This window comes from Suncus etruscus, chromosome 19, assembly GCF_024139225.1.
Source record: "Suncus etruscus isolate mSunEtr1 chromosome 19, mSunEtr1.pri.cur, whole genome shotgun sequence".
NCBI lineage: Eukaryota > Metazoa > Chordata > Mammalia > Eulipotyphla > Soricidae > Suncus > Suncus etruscus.
In genome coordinates, this window is record NC_064866.1 from 10,179,622 (window position 1) to 10,194,837 (window position 15,216).

Genomic DNA, 15,216 nt, shown 5'->3' on the forward strand with positions numbered 1-15,216 from the left:
TCCACCGCAAGCACTTGACCAAAATATGACTGGAGCAAACAACTGTGTCATACACGTCAATAATATCTTTCATCGAAGCAGTATGACAAAAAAAGAACGTGGTGGAAGATAATGATTCAAAAATCACCAGCCGAGTCAACCCTTTGGAAAAATGACTCACTGGTAAATTTTAAATGGTTTGCAAAAAAAAAAAAAAAATTAGCCATATATACGTATACACACACACACACACACACACACACACCACACCACACCACACAGACTCACACATCTTTTAAACTGTTGATGCTTTTTTGCATTCTCTAGAACCTGTTTAAATAAAAAAAACTACAGACCAGAAATCCAAAATAGCCTCATACACAAATGCACCAAATTGCAGGGTTTGCTGAGAGGGGTTATGTATGAGCCAGTTCAACTGGACTCCACCTTCATCTCGGCTTGTTTTCATCAGTTTCTAGGAAACCCACAAGATAAAAATAAATAAATAAAATTTAAAAAAAAAAAGAAGAAGAAGAAGAAGACAGACCGGGACAGAGTCTTCTTAAGAGTTGAAATTAAGAATATCTTGATGCAATTCCTAAAAATTCCCCAGTGTGTCACTGGGAGGGAAGTGGGGGGGGTGTGGAAAGGGGAGGCCACGACACACAAACAAACACGAAAAAAACCTGCCTCAAACAGAGTGCCTGGTATAAAAAATAAAATAAAATAATATAAAAAAAATTTTAATGAAAGTATTTTAAAACATTAAAGAAAAAAAGAGTGCAAAAAAAGAGTGCATGGCATAAAAATGTAAAATAAAAAATTTAAATAAAACATTTTAAAACATCAAAGAAAAAGAGCGCATGATATAAAATAATAAAATTAAGTAAAATAAATTTAAAAATAAAATATTTTAAAATAAAATCTAAAAAAAAAAGAAGAGTTACATGGCTGAGGAAGGAAGTGCATGGAGCATGACGAAGAGGACCAGTCCCAGTCCTAGTCCCAGTCCCTGGAGCTCTTTGGGGTTCAGTCCTTAGGACCCCACACCCCTTCCCCTTTCCCCTTCCCCTTGCTCCTGGAAACAGTGCTCAAGCTGAGCCAGAGGGAAGGAGGGAAGGAAGGAGGGAAGTTGGTCAGACCCAGACACCCCTTATGAAGGGAGGCTGTAGTGACCCCATTGGGGGTACTTAGAGGAGAGCCTCTTTATCAGAGAGTTGGGAGCTGTTTTTTTTAATTAACTGAATAAATTAATTCATGAATCAATAAATGAATGAATGAATTAAAATCAACCCCAAGCATGGGGGGAGGGGAATAAAATAAATAAATAGATAAAATAAACGGGGCGATGAGGGGGGAGACCAAAAAATAAAAGTTTCCCTGGGAGTGAAGTGAGTCCAGAACTGGGGGGGGAACCTGCCTCTGTCCCTATCTGTCTGTCCGTCGTATGCCAGTGAGTCACTCTGTCAGTCCCTCTGTCTGTCCGTCTGTTTGTCTGTCCATCAGCCTGTCCCTCTATGTCCGTCTGTCTGTCTTGTCTCTGTGTCTGTCTTGTCTGTCCATCAGTCTTGTTTTATCTTGTCTGTCTCGTCTGTCCTTTAGTCTGTCTTGTCTTGTCCGTCCGTTTGTCTGTCTTGTCTGTCTTCTCGTCTGTCTGTCCAGTTGTCTAACTTGTTTGTCCATCTGTCTGTCTGTCCTTATGTCTGTCTGTCTTGTCTGGTCTGTCTCTGTCTTGTCTATTTGTCCGTTTGTCTTGTCTTGTCAGTCTTGTTTGTCCGTCTATTTTGTCTTGTCTTATCTTGTCTGTCTGTCCCTATACCTGTCTGTCTTGTCTGTCTCTCCTTTTGTCTGTCTTGTCCATCCGTCAGTCTTTTTTTTTTTTTTTTTTTTTTTTTGTGGTTTTTGGGTCACACCCGGCAGTGCTCAGGGGTTATTCCTGGCTCCAGGCTCAGAAATTGCTCCTGGCAGGCACGGGAGGACCATATATGGGACGCCGGGATTCGAACCGATGACCTCCTGCATGAGAGGCAAACGCCTTACCTCCATGCTATCTCTCCGGCCCCCCATCCGTCAGTCTTGTCTGTCAGTCTGTCCGTTTGTCTGTCTGTCTTTGCCTTGTCTGTCAGTTTGTCTTGTCTGTTCATTTGTCTGTCTGTCCGCCTGTCCTTATGTCTGTCTGTCTCTGTCTTGTCTATCTTGTCCGCCTGTCCATCTGCCTGTCCTTATGTCTGTCTTGTCCGTCTGTCCATCTGTCCGTCCATCAGTCTGTCCGTTCATCTGTCTGTCTTGTCCGTCTGTCCATCTGTCTGTCCGTCCATCAGTCTGTCCGTTCGTCCGTCGGTCTGGTCTTGTCCGTCCATCTGCCCGTCCGTCTGTCTGTCCGTCCGCATCCCCTCCGCCCTCCCCCTCCCCGAGCCTCCACCGAGAGCGTCGCCGGCGCCGCCGTCCACACCCACCCACCGCCCAGCCAGCCAGCCAGCCACCGGCTGCTCACCTTAGGGAGACCCCGGGACATCCGGGTACCCAGGGGACATCCGGGACCCTCGGGCTATGCCCCCGCCCTCCCAAACACTCACCGCCGGTGTGTGGGGGGCTCAGCCGCGCGCGGGCGCGACCCTGAGCAGCAGGAGCAGCAGGAGGAGCAGGAGGAGGCGGCGGCGGGTCATCCTCCCCCCGGCGCGAACCGGCTCCCGCCGCCCGGAGCCGGCTCCGCGCCCGTGTGCGCCGCCGCCGCCAACGTCGCTTCAGCCGCCCGGGTCGCGCTCACTTCCGCCTCGGCCGCCTGCCCCCTCCCGCCGCCGCCGCCGCCGCCGCCCGGGTCTCCCGCAGCCGCTCCAGGCCCGCCGAGCCGAGCGCCGAGCGATCGATCGAGCCCAGCCCAGCCCAGCCCAGCCCCCCGCGCCATGACACCTACTGAGGCGGAAGTGCCCGCAGAGCGCGCGAGGGCGACTGCGCATGCGCAGTCCTCCTGTTCGTGCTCGTGCTCGTGCTCCTGCGCATGTACGTCCTCCAGCTCGAGCTCGTGCTCCTGCGCATGCGCGCTACGGCGTCTTCATGCTGATCGGGCCCCTGGGGGCGGGGGGGCCGCCTGAGGGCGCCAGGGTGGAATGGCTGGTTTGGCGGGCTCGACCCCCGCCCCCTCCTCTTCCTCAGGGCCGAGCAGGCCTAGGCGTGCTGGTGTTTTGTTTTGGGTTTTTTGGCCCTGAGGGGGAAGGTCTGTGAGGGAAAGGCTGAAGTGATCTTGTTGCCAAATGTGACATCAGGTGATGTCACGCCTGTGTGACGTCATCGGTGTAGTGTGACTGAGTGGGCCTGGGAAGGGGAGGGGAGGGACAGAACCCTGCACCCTCCTGAGGGGGTTGCCTGGTCGCCCATGCTGAAAGGAATGAAAGGAATGAGCTCGGTTTAGGTTGAGTTGGGTTGGGTTGGGTTTAAGCTTTTTTTTTTTTAGGTAGGTAGGTAGGTTGGTTGGTTTGGGGTTGGTTTTTGGCCACACTAGGTAGGTAGGTATGTACGTAGGTAGGTAAATAGGTAGGTAGGTAGGTAGGTAAGTAGGTAGGTAGGTAAGTAGGTAGTAGGTGGGTAGACTGATTTGGTGGCCATACCCTAGTTGGTTGGTAGGTAGGTTGGTTTTGGGTTGGTTTTTGGGTTAGGTACAGGTAGGTAGGCTTTGGGTGGGGACATAGGTAGGTTGGTTAGTTTTGAGTTGCTTTTTGGCCCAAACCCGGTGGGTTGGGTGGGTAGGTAGGTAGGTAGGTAGGTTGGTTTTGAGTTGCTTTTTGGCCCACATCCAGTTGGTTGGTTGGTTGGTGGGTTGGTTGGGTTGTGTGGATAGGTAGGTAGGTTGATTTTCAGTTGGTTTTGGGGGTAGGTAGGTTGTTTTTAGGTTGGTTGATTTTGGGGGTAGGTAAGTAGGTAGGTAGGTTGGTTTGGGGCTGGTTTTGGGGATAGATAGGTAGGTAGGTTGGTTGGTTTGGGGCTGGTTTTGGGGGGTAGGTAAGTAGGTAGGTAGATAGGTACATTGGTTGTTTGGTTGGTTTTGGGGGTAGGGAGGTTGATTGGTTTTTGGGATAGATAAGTAGGTATTTGATTTGGGGTTGGTTTTGGGGGTAGGTAGGTTGGTTTGGGGTTCGTTTTGGGGGCCAGTTGGTTGGTTGGTGGTGGGTTGGGTTGGGTTGGCTTTTGGGCCACAACCAGTTGGTTGGTTGGTTGGGCTGGATTGGATTGAGTTCAGATGGTTTTTGAGCCACACCCAGCAGTGCTCAGGGGTCACTCCTGGCTCTGCACTCAGAAATCACCCCTGGCAGGCTGGGGGGGGGGAACCATATGGGGTGCCAGGATTTGAACCACTGCCTGTCCTGGGTCAGCTACATGCATGGCAAACGCCCTACGACAATGCTATCTCTCCGGCCCCAGGGATCCTTTCTTAATTAACCAACCTCCATCCAATCTTTCCTCTCAGTAATATCATTCAGTCAATCATCCAAGAAACTGTATGTGTGTATGCTTTGTATCAGACATTCTCCTAGACCAGGGGTCTGCAACCTTTAAGACATAAAGAGCGGGGCCGGGCGGTGGCGCTGGAGGTAAGGTGCCTGCCTTGCCTGCGCTAGCCTAGGATGGACCGCGGTTCGATCCCCCGGCGTCCCATATGGTCCCCCAAGAAGCCAGGAGCAACTTCTGAGTGCATAGCCAGGAGTAACCCCTGAGCGTCACAGGGTGTGGCCCAAAAACCAAAAAAAAAAAAGACATAAAGAGCTACTTGAACTCGTTTCTGAAGGAAAAAAAAACCTGGGAGCAACAAAACCATCTCGATATTTAAAACAAATATAGCATTGCATACATTGTTTCTTACCTTAATGCTATATACAGGATCCTGCAGTGAGCTGTCGATCTGAAGAAAAAAAAAAGAACTTTTTCACTTAACAATGTAAAATATGGGGCCGAAGCAGTGGAGCAAGCTGTAGAGCATTTGCCTTGCACGCACTAACCTAGGACTGACCATGGTTCAGTTTCCCAGTGTCCCATATGGTCCCCCAAACCAGGAGCAATTCTGAGCACATAGCTAGGAGTAACCACTGAGCGACACTGGTGTGGCCCCCAAAAATGTAAAATATATTTGTGCAAATTAATAGCCAATTAAAATATTTAAGTGATCCCGCCCCCCCCCCCCCCCCGCTATGGGCCCTGATGTTGGAGCAAAGCTTCAAAAGAGCCGCATGTTGCCGACCCCTGTCTAGACAGTCAAATAGAAGATCAGAGTGCTCAGTCTCTGGGGGAAAAGCGGAGTGAGGAATGCATGAAGGACTATAGAGCTAGGTCAGGTTTACAGTGTCTTCTGTTCAATCCCTGTAGGGCTCCCGCAAAAGGATGGAAACATACCTGGGATTCCCTAAGCTCCTATGGGCCTCAGCAGCCCTGCATGGTCAGGCTCTAGCATTGAACCATGAAGTCAGGTTGGCCAAGTATCATGAGTGAAACCCAAGCCTCCTTCACCACCCCAAAATAATGATCAAATGCAGACAGATATATACGAGTGGAATCAGGAAAGACTTTCAAAGATAATATTAAAGCATAAGAATAGCTTCAGATGTTTGCTTTGGTTTGGTTTAGTTTGCCACACCCAGAAATGTACAGGGATGACTCCTGGCTCTGCGTTCAGGAATCACTCGGCAGGGTTTGGGGGAGCATATGAGGTGCTGGGGATTAAGCCTAGTTGGCCTTGTGTAAGGCCAACACCCTATCCACTGTACTATTGTTCCAGCACTAAGCTTCAGGGTTTAATGTAGCTATTCATCAACTATCTCTTGAGTACCTAGTATGCTATATAGGATGGTAGAAACTGATGCTACAGGGTCCCAAGAAAGAACTCAATGAATACACTAGGTGCATGCTTTGCATGCAAAAGTCCCGGGTTCATTTTCTGGCACCACATGGTCACACCACCAGCTGTGTTCGCTAGGGGTAACCCGGAGTACTATCTTGCCTGGCAAAAACAATAAAGCCTGGGGCTGGAGAGATAGCATGGAAGAAAGGTGTCATGCAGAAGGACGGTGGTTCGAATCCCAGCATCCCATATGGTCTCCCGAGCCTGCCAGGGGCGATTTCTGAGCGTAGAGCCAGGAGTAATCCCTGAGTACTGCCAGGTGTGACCCAAAAACCAAAAAAAAAAAAAAAAAAAAAAAAACAATAAAGCCAATAAATTAAAGATACAAAGAAAAGGGGCCAGAGAAATAGCTTAGAAGGTTAAGTGACTGCTTTACAAGCTGAAAGTTCAGGCTCAATCTTCAGTAATGCTTGATTACCACTTGAATAGGAAAACCAGAGCCTCAAGCCCCCAAGGACCCCTAGGAGTAGCCCAAAACAAACCCTTCCAAAAAGCTGCAAAGTAGAAAGCATTTGGGCTAACCTAAAGGAGCTTCTATTCCAGTAGAGGAGTGAAACAATATGAAATCCACTAGTTAGAAGAGATAAATTAGATTTTGAAAGTCAATAAAGTGGGACCAGAATGATAGCACAGTGGTAGGGTGTTTGCCTTGCATGGGGCTGACCCAGGACAAACCTGGGTTGATTTTGGGCATCCCATATGGTCCCCCAAGCCTGCCAGGAGTAATTTCTGAGCACAGAGTCAGGACTAAACCCTGAGCACTGCCCAATGTGACCCAAAAAACAAAATAAGAAAGTCAATAAAATGGGGCCGGAGAGATAGCATGGAGATAAGGCATTTGCCTTTCACGCAGAAGGTCGGTGGTTCGAATCCCGGCATCCCATATGGTCCCCCGAGCCTGCCAGGAGCGATTTCTGAGCGTGGAGCTAGGAGTGACCCCTCAGCGCTGCCGGGTGTGACCCCCCCCCCAAAAAAAAAGTCAATAAAGTGCTACTAGAGGTGTAAGAAGACTGTTTAGTGAGAGCTTTTTTTTTTTTTTTGGTTTTTTGGTTCTTGGGCCACACCCGGCATTGCTCAGGGGTCACTCCTGGCTGTCTGCTCAGAAATAGCTCCTGGCAGGCACGGGGGACCTTATGGGACACCGGGATTCGAACCAACCACCTTTGGTCCTGGATCGGCTGCTTGCAAGGCAAACGCTGCTGTGCTATCTCTCCAGGCCTGTGAGAGCATTTTTTTATGCGGGGGTGGGGGGCACCTCAACTGTGCTCAGTTGTGTCCCGGGTATCATTCCCAAAATGCTCTGGATGGAGCCATATACAGTGCCAAGTTTCAAACCACGGTCAGCTGTCTTGTACAAGGCTAACATCTTTACTATCTATCTCTCTAGCCCTGTTTTGTGGGCCCATATCCAACAGCGCTCATGAGCTACTCCTCACACTGTGCTCAAGAGTCAGGAATCATTCCCTATGGTACTTGAGAGACTTTATGATGCTGAGGATTGTACCAGGCCTCGCATGTATAAGGTATGCCCTCAATCCTTTGTAAGCAATCTCGTTGGCCCCTCAGACAGTTTAAAAGAAATCTGTACTTCCAGAAGAAAACTGATAGCAGGGAGGATTTGGCAGACTGGAGTGATTGGAGTGAAAGAACATTCAATTCAAAAAGCACAATGAGAGTGTGATCAAGCACAGAACGTGGAGGAAAGGGGCAGATATCAGGTCAGCAGCAGAGGGAGAGGAAGTTACTGTCAGTTGGAAACACTGAAGTGTTGTCAAGTATAAGATATCCCTGGGCCCGGAGCAGTGGTGCAAGCAGGAGGGCGTCTGCCTTGCACGTGCTAACCTAGGGTGAATCATGGTTTGATCCCCTGGTGTCCCATATGGTCCCTCTAAGCCAGGAGCAATTTCTAAGAGCATAGCCAGGAGTCACCCCTGAGCATCACCAAGTGTGGCTCAAAAACCAGAAATCCCAAGGGCTGAGGACCTAGATACAGAGATGCAGGCAAGAACTCATTGGATTAGGAGAGGCCAATCAAGAGTAGCTGAGGGGCCGGAGAGAGAGCAAGAAGGTAAGGCATTTGCCGTTCATGCAAATGGTCATTGGCTCGAATCCCAGCATCCCCTATGGTTCCCCGAGCCTGCCAGGAGCGATTTCTGAGCGTGGAGCCAGGAGTAGCCCCTGAGTGCTGCCAGGTGTGACCCAAAAATCAAAATAAATAAAAAGATTAACAAAGCACACAAAGACTTTGTAGGAGATGTGGATAGGTCTCCTGACTTTTTTACTGGAGTGTGACAAAAGTGTCACAAAAGTGTAACTTAGGCATTCGGCTTTCTTCATGCTTAAGAAATAACTGATACCTTTCCTCACTTCATCAGAAAAATGTATAAGAAAAATTCTATCACTTTCCCCAAATATCCTGACTCTACTTCCATCCATTTTTGCCGATATTATCAGTGACTGTGTAGAATCAAAAGTAGGACTTCTTCAGTTTTATATTGACTAAAAGAGGATACAAGGTTTAAGTAATATTTTTTTTAATTAGCAGAGGACACAGGCTCATGAACATAACGACGCCTCATTTACTTGGGTGCTTATTAGGATGTAGAATATTCTTTTTTTTTTTTTTTTTTTTTTTGGTTTTTGGGCCACACCCTGTGACGCTCAGGGGTTACTCCTGGCTATGTGCTCAGAAGTTGCTCCTGGCTTGGGGGACCATATGGGACACCGGGGGATCGAACCGCGGTCCGTCCAAGGCTAGCGCAGGGAAGGCAGGCACCTTACCTTTAGCGCCACCGCCCGGCCCCCATGGATGTAGAATATTCTTGAGTGAATAAACAAAAATCCAATACTTTTTTTTTTTTGGTTTTTGGGTCACACCCAGCAGTACTCAGGGGTTACTCCTGACTCTACTCTCAGAAATCACTCCTGGCAGGCTTGGGGGACTATATGGGATGCCAGGATTTGAACCACCGTCCTTCTGCATGCAAGGCAAATGCTCTACCTCCATGTTATCTTTCCGGCCCCATCATTTTGATTTTTTTTTTTTAACTTGGGGAATCAAAGTTCTTTACCACTAACATTCCCCAGTCCATTCTGAATTTGTAGACCCAGAGAATTATAGTGGGTACATTTGCCTTGCAAGCTGCCAAGCCAGGTCCATCCCGGGTCATCCACATGTAAGGCAAACGTCCTACTACTATGCTATTGCTCCAGCCCCCCAACTCAGTTCAGTTCCCAACACCCCATAATAATTTTCAGATCCATGCCAGAAGTGATAACTTAGTGCTAAAAGTAAATCCTAAACACACCCAGTTGTGGTCAAACCCAATTCAAAAGAAAAAGAAAGTTCTGAATTTGGCTGTATTCTGTTATACAGCTTACAAGACTAATGTTCTTTTCTGTAAACATTGATTACTAAAACTTCATAATAGAGGCTAGAGAAAAACTCAACAGGCTGGGTACATGGCTTGCAAAGTAGAGGGGTCCAGGGGTCCCCAAACTTTTTAAACAGGGGGCCAGTTCACTGTCCCTCAGACCATTGGAGGGTCTGACTATAGTAAAAACAAAACTTATGAACTAATTCTTATGCACACTGCATATATCTTATTTTGCAATGAAGAAACAAAACAGATACAAATACAATATGTGGCCCGTGGGCCATAGTTTGAGGACCACTGGGTCAGACCCTGGCATTGCAAGACCCCTTGAGCACTATTAGGAGTAATTCTCCAGCATTACAGAGTGTACCTAAGCTTCTCTCCCTGCACAAACTTCAGAGTGGAGAGATCAAGGGGCTAGAGTGTTTGCTATGCATATATATGTAGTGACTGAAAGGAGCCAGGTTCTGTTCAGTCACTATGCAATCCTCTGAGCACCATCAGGAGCAGAGCCAGGAGTAAGCCCTGAGCACAGCCTGATGTGGACCCCACCCAAATCCCCAAAACTTCATTATAATTGAAATATCTTGGAAGAAGAGGGCTCCCCAGTTATGCTTATGGAATCTGGGGTCTCTACTCACCATATCAGTCAGTCAGCTAGATTGGTCAGTTCTGTGCTTTGTTGGGGGATGTGAGGACATCGCAGCATTTGTCAGGCCCTATGGTGCCAAGGACCCCCAGAATACTCAGTAGTTCTTAGGGGAGACTTCAGGCCTAAACCCAGAGATTCTGGGATCAGGGCCTACAGTGTCAGGGATCGAACTGTGGACCTACAAAGCACTTGAAATAGTTTTCAAACTATTCACTGGTAAATGAATTTATTTTTTAACCGAAAAATCCCAGTCTCTCAGGAAATGCAACCTTTAACCTAATGGCTTTGTTGACTCCAAAGCCAGAAAAACATGTTTTCCTCTTAAGTTCTTAGTTAGAAGACATGTCTAGTATAGGAAATAGTGTTAATTCATAAAACATTCCAGTTATTTGTATTGTAAACAAACTCACTTGTTTCTTCCTTTCTTCATTTTCCCAAATATGTGACTGTGACATATACCCTTTTTCTTTGTAAAAATAAATTTGACTTTAGGGGCTGGAGAGATAGCATGGAGATAGGGTGTTTGCCTTGCATGCAGGACAGTGGTTCGAATCCTGGCATCGCATATGGTCCCCTGAGCCTACCAGGAGCGATTTCTGAGTGTAGAGCAGGAGTAACCCCTGAGCACTGCCGGGTGTGACCCAAAAAAAAAATTTTTTTTTACTTTGCTGTTCTCTAACTGCTTATACTACAATAGCCAAACATGATGCAGTCTCATTCTTCCAAAAACATTAGATTAACTCGCCACTACCTCTCACTGTTGCAAGGCCATTCTAGTTGGGCATTCTTATTTTCAATTTTGCCCCATTCATTATCTGCTATTTTTTCTTTTTTGTTTTGTTTTGCTTGTTTTGGGGAGCTACACCCATCAGTACTTTCTCTTGGCTCTGTACTCAGGCATTACTCCTGGCAGGGCATGGGGATCGTATCAGGAATCAAATAAGGACTTATCACATGCAAGACAAGTGCCTTACTTATGCATTACCTTCCTTCTCTAACTTTCTTCCTTTCTCCTTCTTTGCTTTCTTCATTTTTATGGTGGTCATAACCAGTGCTCAGGGCTTACTTTGGCTTTTCCTAGGGATCACACTTAGAGATTCTTTTTGTTTTGCTTTGTTTTTTGTTTTTGGTTCACACCCATCAGCGCTCAGGAGTTCCTCCTGGCTCTATGCTCAGAAATCGCTCGTGGCAGGCTCGGGACCACATGGGATGCCGGGATTCGAACCACTGACCTTCTGCATGCAAGGCAAACCCACTCTTAGAGATTCCTTTTTTTTTTTTTTTGGTTTTTTGGGTCACACCCGGCATTGCTCAGGGGTTACTCCTGGCTGTCTGCTCAGAAATAGCTCCTGGCAGGCACGGGGGGGGGGGGGGGGGGGCCGGGGGGGGGCCCAAATGGGACACCAGGATTCGAACCAACCACCTTTGGTCCTGGATCGGCTGTTTGCAAGGCAAATGCCCTGTGCTATCTCTCCCGGCCCACTCTTAGAGATTCTTAAAGGAACCATGCTGTAGAAGCTGAAACCCGGGGGCTGCTGCAAAGCATATGCTCAGTGGTGATAGAGTTAGTAAAGGGGTTAATTAGCCAGTTAATTAGGTTAATTAAGAATTAATTAGCCAGTGGCATGGCATGTGACTTACCCCACTTAGATAGTTCTTCAGCACTTTTTAACTCCCCTGAGCACCACCAGAAGTGATCCCTGAGTGCAGAGCTATGGGATGATTGCTGTTATATCTTTTTTTTTTTTTTTTTTTTTGGTTTTTGGGTCATACCCGGCAGTGCTCAGGGGGTTATTCCTGGCTCCAGGCTCAGAAATTGCTCCTGGCAGGCACGGGGGACCATATGGGGCGCCCGGGATTTGAACCGATGACCTCTTGCATGAAAGGCAAACGCCTTACCTCCATGCTATCTCTCCGGCCCCTTTTTGTTTTTGTTTTTAAATTTTGTTTGTTTTTTGGGTCACACCCGGCAGTGCTCAGGGGTTCCTCCTGGCTCTATGCTCAGAAATCGCTCCTGGCAGGCTCGGGGGACCATATGGGATGCCAGGATTCAAACCACCCTCCTCCTGCATGCAAGGCAAACACCTTATCTCCATGCTCTCTCTCCGGCCCTTGTTTTACATTTTTTGACCACAATGGCAGTGGTTAGAGATGGTTGGAGGGTGCTTCAAAACTGAGTATTAAAAAGTGAACCCGGGCCGGGAGAGATAGCACAGCGGCATTTGCCTTGCAAGCAGCCGATCCAGGACCAAAGGTGGTTGATTCGAATCCCGGTGTCCCATATGGTCCCCCATGCCTGCCAGGAACTATTTCTGAGCAGACAGCTAGGAGTAACCCCTGAGCACCGCCGGGTGTGGCCTAAAAACCAAAAAAAAAAAAAAAAAAAAGTGAGCCCAAGATTCCCTCCTACTCTGTAGACTTTTGAGCTATATCCTTGGTCATGTTAAGTAAACATTTTTTTTTTTTTTTTTTTTGGTTTTTGGGCCATACCCATTTGACGCTCAGGGGTTATTCCTGGCTATGCACTCAGAAATCACCCCTGGCTTGGGGGGACCATATGGGACGCCGGGGGATCGAACCGCGGTCCTACGCTAGCGCTTGCAAGGTAGACACCTTACCTCTAGCGCCACCTTCCCAGCCCCTAAGTAAACATTTTTAAATTCACCCTTGTTCCTTCCTCTGCTTGAAAGAAAGATTAGATTCTGAATGATGTATTTACTGAGGCAACCCATTGAAAATTAAATCTGTGGCCCACACAGTTCTAAGAAACTGAGGTGGACAGACAGATCTGTAGCGGGGCTTCTTTATGATTCAGAAGAGCAATTTATCCTCTAGGTCAGTGCACCCTGAGAAGAGCACAGAGTGAAGGGGAGTGGCCATGCATTTCCTCTAGTCAAAGATCCATACTGCAATACATTAAAAAACACCACGATATAACAGAGTCCCAATGGGAAAGCAATGCAGAAAAGCACCATGCTTAGTGATAGCTCTGAAGACCCAACTAGGATAGCCAGGAGTAACCCCTGAGCGTCACATGGGTTAACAAACATACAAAAAACAAACATAGAATTTTGGGATAAACTCAACAAAAACAACATAGGAATTACTAGAGTCTCAGAGACCCAGGAAGAAAATCTCTAGGAAAACAATAGTAAAAGGCATCATTGCTGAGACGTTTCCAGAGCCTAAGAGTGCTTGGTCCCACATCCTGGATGTCTGAAGAGTACCAGCTATAAGAAACCTAAATTAAAGCACCACAAGACACAATCTAGACACTATGGAGCAACACTCCATAAGATTTAAAGTATATTACAGTATATTTTATTTACATATTTATATACAGTATATTTATTTATTTATATTTATTTATAAATATATTATATTTATATATTTATTTATTTATTTTTAGTTTTTGCTCAGGGGTTACTCCTGGCTGTCTGCTCAGAAATAGCTCCTGGCAGGCATGGGGGACCATATGGGACACCGGGATTCGAACCAACCACCTTTGATCCTGGATCGGCTGCTTGCAAGGCAAACGCCGCTGTGCTATCTCTCCGGGCCCTACAGTATATTTATTTTACAGTATATTTTTCACAAGCAACACTTCAGGCCCAAAGACAATTGTGACATCTAGTGAAAAAAAAAATCAATGAACATCTCACAATCATACTTCACCCAGCCAGACTTCTCATTCAGGTTTGAAGGCATGATACACAGCTTCAGGGATAAACAACAGCTCAGGGACTTTACAGACTCAAAACCAACTTTAAAAGAAGAACTGAAGAAGCTACTTTACAGCAAGAAAAACCCTAAAAGCACACAAAACTTCTACAAAAATGGCACAAAATTGCATAACATCTCTTTGAATGTTAATGGACTAAATGCACCAATTAAGAGACACAGAGTGGTGGCAAAATAGATCAGAAAATTGAATCCTGGGCCCGGGAAGATAGCACAGCGGCGTTTGCCTTGCAAGCAGCCAATCCAGGACCAAAGGTGGTTGGTTCGAATCCCAGTGTCCCATATGGTCCCCCGTGCCTGCCAGGAGCTATTTCTGAGCAGACAGCCAGAAGTAACCCCTGAGCATCGCTGGGTGTGGCCCAAAAACAAAAACAAAAAAAGAAAATTGAATCCAACATTCTGCTGCCTGCAAGAATCACATTAAAATAGCGACACTTCCGAAAGCATTGTACAGATATAATGCAATCCCTATAAAGATACCCATGACATTTTTCAAAGAAATAGATAAAAACACTTCTGAAATTTAAATGGAACAACAAACCTCCATGAATTCTAAAGCAATCCTTGGGAAAAAGAAGATGGGAGGTATCACTTTCCCCAACTTCAAACTGTTACCTTAAAGTCGTAGTCATTAAAATAGCATGGTACTGGGGCCGGAGAGATAGCACGAAGGTAAGGCATTTGCCTTGCATGCAGAAGGTTAGTGGTTCGAATCCTGGCATCCCATATGGTCCCCTTAGCCTGCCAGGAGCAATTTCTGAGCATAGAGCCAAGAGTAACCCCCCCCCGAGCGCGGCAGGGTGTGACCAAAAACAAAAGCAAAAAATAGAATGGTACTGGAATAAAGAAAGACCCTCAGATTAGTGGAATAGACTTGAGTATCCTGAGACTGACCCTCAGGTATATAATCAATTAGTATTTGTTAAAGGGGCAAGAAATAAAATATGAAGTGGAGCAAGGAAGCCTCTTCAATAAGTGGTATTGGGAAAACTTCAAGTACATGCAAAAAAGTGAACTGAGACCTCTCTTTAACACTGTGCACAAAAGTCAAATTAAATGGATTAAAGACCTTGATATATAGCCTAACACCATAAAATACTTAGAGAAAAACATAAGCAGAATTCTCCATGACATCAAAGCTAATGGCATCTTCAAGGATGAAACACCACTGACCAAGCAAGTGTAAGCAAAGATAAATACATGGAACCACATTAAGCTAAGAAGTTTTTGCACTCAAAGGAAATAGTGACTAGTAACAAAGACTACCCACAAAATGGAAGAAACTATTTATCCAATACTCATATAATAAGGAATTAATATATAAATATATAAGGCATTGTTAGAACTTAATAAGAAAAAAGCACCTAACATCGTACAAAAATGGGAAGAGGAAATGTACAGAAACTTCCCCAGAGAGGAAATACAGAGGATCAAAAGGCACATAAAAAATACTACACATAAAAAAAAATACTACACATCATTAATCTTCTGAGAAAGGCAAGTCAAAACAACAATGAGATATAATCTCATTCCACAAAGACTGGCACACATCAAAAAGAACAAGAACAAAATGTATTGGC

At 46.2% G+C, this 15,216-nt stretch overlaps 1 protein-coding gene across 2 annotated transcripts in view; it reads right to left on the reverse strand.

Moving 5' to 3' along the window:
* Window positions 1-2,719, reverse strand: part of HIPK1 (homeodomain interacting protein kinase 1) — a 63,383-nt gene extending 60,664 nt beyond the window's left edge. Inside the window, exon 1 of one of the 2 annotated variants that reach the window (XM_049765659.1) lies at window positions 2,556-2,719. The gene's annotated coding sequence lies outside the window, so the exon portion shown is untranslated. The remainder of the gene's footprint in view (window positions 1-2,555) is intronic. The other variant, XM_049765658.1, reaches the window with a different exon arrangement.
* Window positions 2,720-15,216: the final 12,497 nt, after the last annotated feature.